General features: G+C 36.5%; 1 long non-coding RNA gene across 1 annotated transcript in view; it reads right to left on the bottom strand.

The window, feature by feature from the left end:
- The window catches only part of LOC123616472 (uncharacterized), a 40,002-nt gene extending 30,880 nt beyond the window's left edge, over positions 1–9,122 (bottom strand). Inside the window, exons 1-2 of the long non-coding RNA XR_006724468.2 lie at positions 8,972–9,122; positions 7,384–7,427 (exon numbers count right to left, since the gene is read on the bottom strand). This is a non-coding gene — a long non-coding RNA (uncharacterized LOC123616472). The remainder of the gene's footprint in view (positions 1–7,383; positions 7,428–8,971) is intronic.
- Between the last annotated feature and the right edge of the window lie 609 nt (positions 9,123–9,731).

Consider the following 9,731-nt stretch of genomic DNA (forward strand, 5'->3'; position numbering starts at 1 on the left):
TCAAGTGATGAAAAAGATTACAGAATAAGGGCATTGTATAATGCTATTTTTGCAACAACAACAAAAATGGATGTATAGAGGTAACTAAAAAATTGTGTGCTACAATATTAATGGTATGATTTAAAAGTAAACTGGAATTTTACATGGTTTTCATTTTCTTTTTTTTGCTGATCCAGCATTAAAAAAAAAGTTCTTCTGGGAACATATACCATTCTTGTAACATAAATATAAAAACCCTTAAAAAGAAAAATAATATTGTCGTTTTGGAATACTATTAGAAAATCTTCCCAGAAGAAAGCTAAATAAAAAAACAAAACATAACAAATTTCAGTTGTTTAAAATGAACATTCAAAAGTGTAACTAAGACTCAAATAGACAAAAAATGCCAGTCCCAGTCGTTTTTTCTCCATCTCCATTGTCCATCCTTGCTTAAACCCTCCTATTCACTGGCCCTAGATTTTCCTTTATTCAATTATTTTGCGGATTTTATGGAATTTTCCCTCTCTGCTCAAAAGCCACCAGTGGCTCCCTCTCACTTACCACATTGGAATCAAAATTCTGTTCCTGGATTTCAATCCTTCTAGCCATCCAAATGCTCTTCCTTAAAACTAGCTCCTTTCTTCAGAATAATTGCTGGCTTCTGAACACACATCATGCATGACTTTCTACTTTTTCTCTCCCTCTTTTATATTTAATTTCAGGCTTTTCTTTAAGGTTCATTTCAAGCTCTACTTCTTACAGACAACTTGTCCTTCCTAGCTCAAGCTCATCACTGAATTCCCATCTTGTGAGTCAGCTAGACAACATATCCCAGCACACATGTATGTGCTTTCTGTTTTATCCAACTGTTTCCTGTATCAAGTCTGTCTCATGTGAGTATAATTTCCTAGAAAGCCCTGAAAATATTCTATTTTTTCTATAATTTTTGCAATAACTTTCACTATATTTGATACATGGCAGGCACTCAATAAACATTTGATAGATTAATAGATAAGATTAATACATTCTTATACCATCAGTAAACAATTTATATTTTGAATGGCTGGTTTGCCATTGTCCATTTCTATCAGTTCTCAAAAGCTAATAGTGACTAAGAAGAGATGTTGATATATGTATTTGATCTTCATAAAACATCAATCTGGGCTAAAAAGTGAGAAACAGAATGAGAGTTATTATATCTCACACTGCTTACATATCATCATTTTATAATCTATAACATTTAAAAAAACATATTCTGGAATAGAAATAATATGCTAAACTTGACTAAAGAGTTTGATGATGAATGATAAAAATATAATAACAAAATGATAAGGAATGTGAGACATTTTTCTCAAAATACAGCAAGCTACTGACATTATAACAAATCAATGTGTTTTCAAATTTTGCATTTTAACCAAAAATGTTATCCTCAGCAAAGCCTAATTTAATAAACAGAAAGTCAGAGTCTTATTTCTTTTGGTAGAGGAGCAGAATGACGGTAATTCAGCTGGAGACAGAAAAGAAACAATTATGACAAGATCAAATAGCTACTAGGTATCATCGCTCGCTGGTGTAACGGCAGCATCTCTGAGTTTGTACAGTGCCGTTACTGCATATACCATCTTCATGGTCCTAAGTTCGCAATCACATAATCAATGGTTGTCAGACCACAAATGGTTGAAATCATCAGATTAAGCATCCAGAGTCATATTTCTTATCCAGAACAACCACCCTGAGTAGAAATCAGGGGAATACAATTTTTCATGGGCGCTTACTCATAACTAAAGCACCCCTATCTGATGTGGCAGAACATGTCAAAATATTCTTGTTATCTGCTTAAACCTGAAACTCTAAGGGATTTATATGTGGAATCTAAACTGAATTCATAGAACAGAGAACAGATCAGTGGTTGCCAGAGGTGGGGGACCGGGGTAGAGGAAATGAGTGAAGGAGGTCCTTATAACTTCTAGTTATAAAATAAATGTTCTGGGGATATAATGTACAGCATGACTATAGTTAACAATACTGTATTGTACATTTGAAAGTTGCTAAGTGTAGACCTCTTTTGTTTGTTTGTTTTTGTTTTTAAATTTTGGGGGAGAGGTAATTAAGTTTTTTACTTATTTATTTAACAGAGGCACTAGGGATTAAACCCAGGACCTCGTGCATGCTAAGCACGCGCTCTATACTGAGCAATACCCTCATCCCAAAAGAGTAGATCTTAAAAGAGCTCATGAGAAGAAAAAAATTGTAACTACATGAAGTGATGGATATTGACTAAAGTTTTTGTGGTGATCATTTTGCAATATTTGCAAGTATCAATTCATTATGTTGTACACTTTAAACTAATACAATGCTTTATATCAATTATATCTGAATAAAACTTCAGGAAAAATAAAATCTTAAACCTAGAAGCCTCATGAAAGCAAAGAATACTAACATGTCAAAAAGCATGAATTACATTTGATTTTTTTCCTGAAAAAATGTACTATTAGAGAAAATGTGAAGAATTGTACTTATCCAGGTTCGACTTGAAATGGCTTGTGTTTAAATGATGCTCAATCAAAGCTCACTGTATTAAAGGAAAAAACAAATGTGAGATAATATGCCCTGTTCTCCTTTAAAGAATGTTGTAGATTTCTTAGTTAGTCTTTCATCAACCAGATACTTCGACAAAGATACACAGGGCTTTGGGGAATTTGACTTCTGCAGCCCTTGCTAGGGTCCTAGAGGACTTGGGAGGAATTCTAAATAAACAGTCTTTCAGCTCAACCTAGCCACGAAGCGCTTACAAGCCTCTCTCCCCATCCTTTCAGTGGGCTTTACTAGTTCTCCAGCAGCCTACACTCATCAAAACGCAGGAGTCCTAGATTATCAGAAACCAGATCCTGTTGGGATGAGTAAATACCAATCAACAGGCCCATTAGCTTCCAGAGGCCTCCCTACTTTGTTTATAGTAAACAGGGCGACAGCCAGCACCCTGAGGCCTGGTCCTTCTTAATTTTTTATTCCACTTCTGTGTTGTTTGTCTGCCTGTTTCTAGGATTTTTCTGTGCTGCACTCTCCCTGCTTTATTTTTTTGAATAATAACTTGTTTTGGTTTTTTTCTTTTTAATGAAACAAGGGGGGAAACTGAAGGTAAGTATCCGTGGCCTTTCTTAAAACAACTGCTTTCTCAATTGTATTCAGCCATCTGCAGGTATGCGCTAAAGGGCAGAGGCGGACAATGAAGATGCCTTAATTTTTTTTCCTAAACTCTAAGACTAGTGCTCTTCTAGGCATGATTAGTCATGGGACCTCTTTTCCAATTTAAGGCAGAGACATCTCGATTTATTATTCATCTCGAGCTGTATTTGAAATGCAGATGTTTCAGGCCCCAGGCTCTCCTGGGGGATGCAGCTGGCCTAATCCTTTACTGCTGCCCTCGGATAATGACAGTCATGACAGTCGGAGAGCTGGGCCGAGTTTTGGATGATGCTCTTTCACTCTGGGAGTGGCTAACACATGAAGTGCACGAAGACAGCCAGGAGAAGGCCTGGAAACCCCAGGGCAGCACCACCAGGCTGAGGGTGGGTCAGAGACGTGAGCATCTCCAAGGGTGGAGAGTTCAAGAGCTTGGTTACAGCACTTACTTTGGCTCTAGAGAAGTCACATTTACTTGTAAGAGCCAGTCTGTGAGTCACTTGGGCAAGAGGGAACGTTTAGGTCTGCGGTTCTCTTTTACTAAGTGGATGTGATCGTATTTTGAGTTTTGTTGTCATTCATTTAGTTTTAGTCAGTCACTTCCTTACATCTTACCTCATGTCTATGAAACAGTTCATGTTCTTTCTTTGACAAAATTTTTAGACATTTCTACGTGTATATATATATTCCTAAAGTCAACATATTTTTATATTAGAAACTTAGTGTGCTGTCATATTTTCTCAGTGCAAAAATCAAGAGCCAGTTTAGAGGTCTAAATGACCCCTTGTGATACGCATGTGACATTTGTAGAAAGAAAAACCCTGTCATTATGTGAAAAGTCAGCCTGATGCTCCAGGAAAAAAATGTGTTATTATAGCCTACCCAGAAAATAAATTACACCTAGATGTGGCTGAGAACTCAACTATTAGAAAATAATCAGAAAAAAAGAATATCAACCTTAATTTAACACTTTAATATTGTAGTATGACTCTTACATTGCAACCGTTTCCCCATAACCGTTGATGGTACAGTCCAAAACCTAACGCATAGTTGGTGTTAAGCTAGGGAGCAGGTAACTGGGACGTAACTCATTGGAGAGTCGGCCACTCAGTCCACCACCATATGGCTCCTGCAAGGGCCACCACTCCCTCCCCTACTTACTATGACTACATTTGCCTGAGGACTTAGGACTGAGGTACTTCCTAAGAGTTAAAATGAAATGAGAAAAGTACATAAATAAAGACTGAGGTCCCAATGTTTCTCAGCTGGGACATTTTTACTCCTTGTACTTACTACGACCACCCGCCTTCCTTTCCTTCCCTGAGAGTCTCAGATCAATATGATAGATAAAGGTAAAGCTTAAGGTAAACGATTACCCTATAAGCTGATGGGAATTGTAATTTCAGTGTATAGCAAACACTACAGGGTACAGTAAGCTTACAAGCATAAAAAATTCATCACTTATTTCCAATGATTGATTTGTATTCTGGCTTAATTAGCCATGAAAGGGTCTGTTTTTTTTTAAAGCTTTCCTTTGCTTTTCGTTTTTATTTCCTTCTCCACTGCCTGCTGAAGAAGCTAATCCCCAGCTGTCAAGTTAAGGAAATTTAAAGGTAGACACTAAATAAAAACATTACCAATCATGAATGCATTTTCATATATCAAGCATGAATCTCAAAGATTTTATAGACAAGCCAAGATTTATAATTATGTTTCCAGAAAATTGTCTTATTTTTATCATTAATAGTATTTTAATTACAATATCATCACTGACAAACATAATCTGTAAAAACAGATATATTAGCCTGCCAAAAAGAAGATGTTTTACGATGTCCACTAAACCTTCAGTCTTGGTTGATCGATTCTCAGTAACAAATGCAAGTGACTTGAAGAGGAATATACATTTATGGAACTCAGAAAAGAACGAAAGCCCGACCCAAAGTCGATGGGGGTCAGGGTGGGATAAGGGATTGGGGATGAGGGACTGATGGAGAGGACGATTTGGTTACTAAAACAACAAACTCGCAAATGCATTCAGAAATACACCAAGAGTGTCCATGTTTATTTTAACTAGCCACCACGAAGAAGGAAAAGACAGGACAATAGTGAAGGCCAGCTGTTGTTTTTCTTGAAGAGGTCCCAGCTCCGTATGCTGAGGAACTCTACTAGAGAGGGCCTGGCTGAGACAAATGTTCGGTCCACACTTTAAATGGCAGCTGGTTATTAAATGACTCCCAATAGAGTGAACACTTGCTATTGACAATAAGGTAATATAAGGACCGTGCAGAGCAATCAGGATGGGAATGTGAATGAAAAATCTTTAATCTGAAATTACAGCTGTCAGGGTCAGATTATAAAACATGAAAGTTGCATCTGCAGTTAGAATTAATGTGTCCCCAAAGCCAAGTTTCTCATAAACTGCGTCTTGCAGATACATATTTTATAAATAGACTACCAGTCGTCTATAAATCAAAGAGAACTGTAGCCTATATTAAGGAATTAAAAGGGGTCATCTCTCTTGGCATTGGTATTTGTTGAGCAGTACCGGGGAGGCGGGGGTGCAGCGTGAAATGAACATTGATTTCCAAAGTCTGGCAGAGAGGTTAGATGTATTAGCCCTGCACAGTGATATCCACTGATTCCAGCACCACATACAAATGCCCTGAAGTGATATTTTGTAATAAACTGTGAATGAGGAAAAACAGGGATTATGACATAATATAAACAAGTGAAATGGTCTTCCTGGCAAATTTACCAACAGAATGTAAATTTTGGTTGCTGGGTAGTTTATTTAAAAAGCTGATACAACCTCTCTGGGGCGACTGCATACTTTTAAAAACAGTCAGAGTCCTAACAAGATAATTTTGAATCAGAGACACATGAAAGTCTGTGTTAGCAATGTCACATAAACACATAAAACTGAAGGCCTGGAAGCATTATTAGAGATCATCTAGTCCAGGAACTCACTTGTTAAAATCTGGTGCATTTTTTAAATAAACATGTCAAATACCAAACGGCATTTATATTATATTATATCTCTGAAAACATTAAGCATGTGGTCTCAGGGGCTGAGAGCCCTTTCTTGTACTTGGTGATGTATCTCACTTAAAAGATGGAGATGAGTGTCATGAGCAAGGTGCTGTTTTATTGCTAATATCTAAGGCATAGTGGGGAGCTGCTGACTCCTTTCTTGCTTTTTAGAAAATAGAGCTATGCCTTTTTTTATTAGCTTACTTAATATAGCAGTTCTCTTTAAAGGAGAAAAATGATCGATAGATAAAAAGATAGCAGCATCACACATGCAAGCTTAATAATACCTGTCCCATGTGGCACCATCTACCCTGGGAGCTTTATCACTGCTATGAAACAGTAGAGAAGACGTCTTTATTAAAGTCTTAAAAAAAAAAAAACTCTTAAGGAAACTATATTTTAATTCATTTATTTATAATTAATGTTAAATAGAACAATCAAATGGATAAACAATGTATACAAGTTAATAACTTCCTTTGTGCTAATGGTGTGGAAGACCAACTTGATACACCTGGTACAAACTTTACTCAGTTTCCAAGGTGAGGAACTGCCGAAGACAGCTGAGCAGACAATTGTAGGGTCCAAGGGTTCAGGCATCTGAACCGAAAGAGAGGATTTACTCTTTCCCTCTGGGGTTTGCAGACTGGATATGTACTTCAGTCACCAGATGCTACCGGATTTTTGAGTGGGGTCAACGGCTGAAAATACTTTCTATGTCTGTTTCACAATCATTTTATGATCTTGTCTCATTTCTGTAGACATTCGTCTCAGTTTCCCATGCCTCTGTGATCTCTGGAATAGATATCGCAGGGAGATTTGCCTATGTCTCTTTTGGGAACCACTCAGAAGCTTCCACTGGTACAAAATGCAGAAGCTCAACTACTTAAGAATGGGGGCTGATGAGAAAGCAGAGGACACAATCCAAGTACAGAATCTTAGATGCAAAGACCTCAGAGTGGGTCTATTAGTACAAGACTTCTCAAATGAGGTTTTGAACTAGAGATCAGAGTCCTAGCTAATGAGCCAACATTGGGTCCAATCACTGTCCACTGAATATGAAGTTGAGTAGATTTTTGTAATCTGTTACCCTGTCAGATTTGATAACTTTGAATCTGAATGTAAAAACAATTGCTTTTTATATTCATAGAATCGTTCAAAATGAAAATTTAATTAGAAATATTTTACACTTACCATAATATACCACTTTGACTCCTAGAAATCCAGTAGTGACTCAACTGGAAAAAAAAAAAAATTAAACCTAGGGTGGGAATCTAGTTACAAAAGAGTGAGAATTGCTTTCCTGATATTCTGGAGCTCTTCAAAGTAATGAGGAAGAAAAAGGTAGGAAGACAACATAAGAAAGATAGCAAGAACAATGAATTGAATTGGAAGATTAGATAGATAGATAGATAGATAGATAGATAGATAGATAGATAGATTCATGGGTTTTATATGCATATATATAAGACCCATGAACCCATCCTACAGCACAAAATGCTTCCCAGATCTCCTAGCCACCTTAAATTAGAGTGACTAAATGTCATCAGATAGGATGCACAGACACCAGGCCCCAAACAGGCACTCAAGAAATATAGAAGAGTGCTTCATGTCTGCTTTTTGGAACTGCAGGAGGAAATTTAAGGGAAGGAAAGAATCCTAAGAATGCTGGACAAGTCACTTGGACTTTGACTACCAACATATGCATACTTTGCCATGCTTGCAAATGACAGATTAAAGGAAAAGAGATAGTCTCATATTGAGTTGTCATTTTTAATGTTATTACAAAATAGCATTACAATAAACAGAAATAAAAACTACCATCTACCCCGATCACCCTTTTATAAACAAAAGAGCATGTGGTATTTTAATTCCCCAAATTAAGAACATAATATCAGAACAAAGCTTTCTTCTTCCCAAGAAAGGGATTAGAAAGGGATTTTCTGCATTAAAATATGAATGCAGAAAAATGGCAACATAAGAAATATACATTATAACACTGCATTCAGTGTCAATGTTTTCTTATGAAAGTCTAATATGTAACATATATTATGTGATATAATATAAAGTGAAGCACAGAAGTTCAGCTTGTTCCTGAACTTTGGTTGTATCAATGTCTAAAATAAAGTTATATATGGCCATGGTATTGAAAACCCACACCAGAGTTTTAAAATCATTTCACTTAATCTGTAACATTTTGGAGAGCAAAAGGACTACAGGTCTCAAGTCCCCCATGCATGCCTGACCATCTCCTGCCCTGGGGAAGTAGAAAGTAGCCCAGGGAGGCAAATGTCTGGGCGTCCAGGTTAATAAGACTTCTTCTGTAGGACCCAGAGAACTGACCACCTGGCAAGGAACACTCAGGAGTCTAAGAAGGGTCTGAGACGTACCTGACTGGGTGAAATGAACATTAAGGAAACTTTAAATTAAGATAATTTAAATGTCTCAGTCACCTAAATAATATTGAAAAGATGTGAGAGGAGGCTAACCTGTATCTAAAATTTTCCAATTCATTTGGGTTTATCTACATTTCAAGATGCTGAGATATGCTGACCATCGATGTTTAGAGAAGTAACTTGTAATTAGAGTAAACATATGCTGTCAATTCAAATTAGTAGTGAATAACGAAATGCAATTTCCTCAAAGAAAGTATATGCTGATAGTCTAAATGTTAAAAAATGGAAAAAGAACAAAAACGAAAATTTCCTTCAACGTCACAAAACTTTTCTAAGGAAAACTGAACTGTGGTAGTTATTTTGGAGAATATTTATGAGTTACTTACACTTTATTATGAGGAAAAAGTCTCTCCTACTTTTTTTCTTTAATATGCCACCCTTTGTTGACAAATGCAAATACTTTGAGAAGATATCCCAGCAGAAACCATTGTGGTCTGAGGGTTTTCTCGTCATCTTGTGTTAGAGAAAATGATGCTGAATCATATACACTTAACAAATCAAAAAGCAACAAACATGTGTTAGTGATGAAAATGCCCCATAGTAAGTAATCATCATAATGCCACTAAAGGAAAACAAGACCTTTTATTTACTTAACACATTTCACTATGTTCCACAGAGAATGAATATTTTCACCAAACACCGTTGAACTGAAGTCCTGCTCATCCAATTTCACCTTCATATGAATTTTAATACTGACTATAGTAAATATGGTTCTCTTTGTGAAAATGGATTTCCATTTAGACACAAGGGACCTTGTTCTTTTAATTGGTATAGACCCAATAGGATCGTATCATGTTCACCCAAATGGAAAGCTACAAAGAAAAATATGATGATCTCAATAGTTATAACAGTGACAGAATTTGCCACATATAAACAGATAGAGCCATTTCTTCCATGTACAGACCTAGCCATGCATTGTATGTTGTAGAGCTGTAAGAAATACAAATAAAAATCTCGTAACCAGAAAGAGATTGAAAGTGGAGAAAGTTTTGAGTCGCCAGGGGACAAGAAATTGTGACTCATTTCTGAAACTCAAAGAGTTATGAAAGCTAATGAGTGGCCGAAACTATATGAGGACATTTGAGC

This window comes from Camelus bactrianus, chromosome 2, assembly GCF_048773025.1.
Source record: "Camelus bactrianus isolate YW-2024 breed Bactrian camel chromosome 2, ASM4877302v1, whole genome shotgun sequence".
Classification (NCBI taxonomy): domain Eukaryota; kingdom Metazoa; phylum Chordata; class Mammalia; order Artiodactyla; family Camelidae; genus Camelus; species Camelus bactrianus.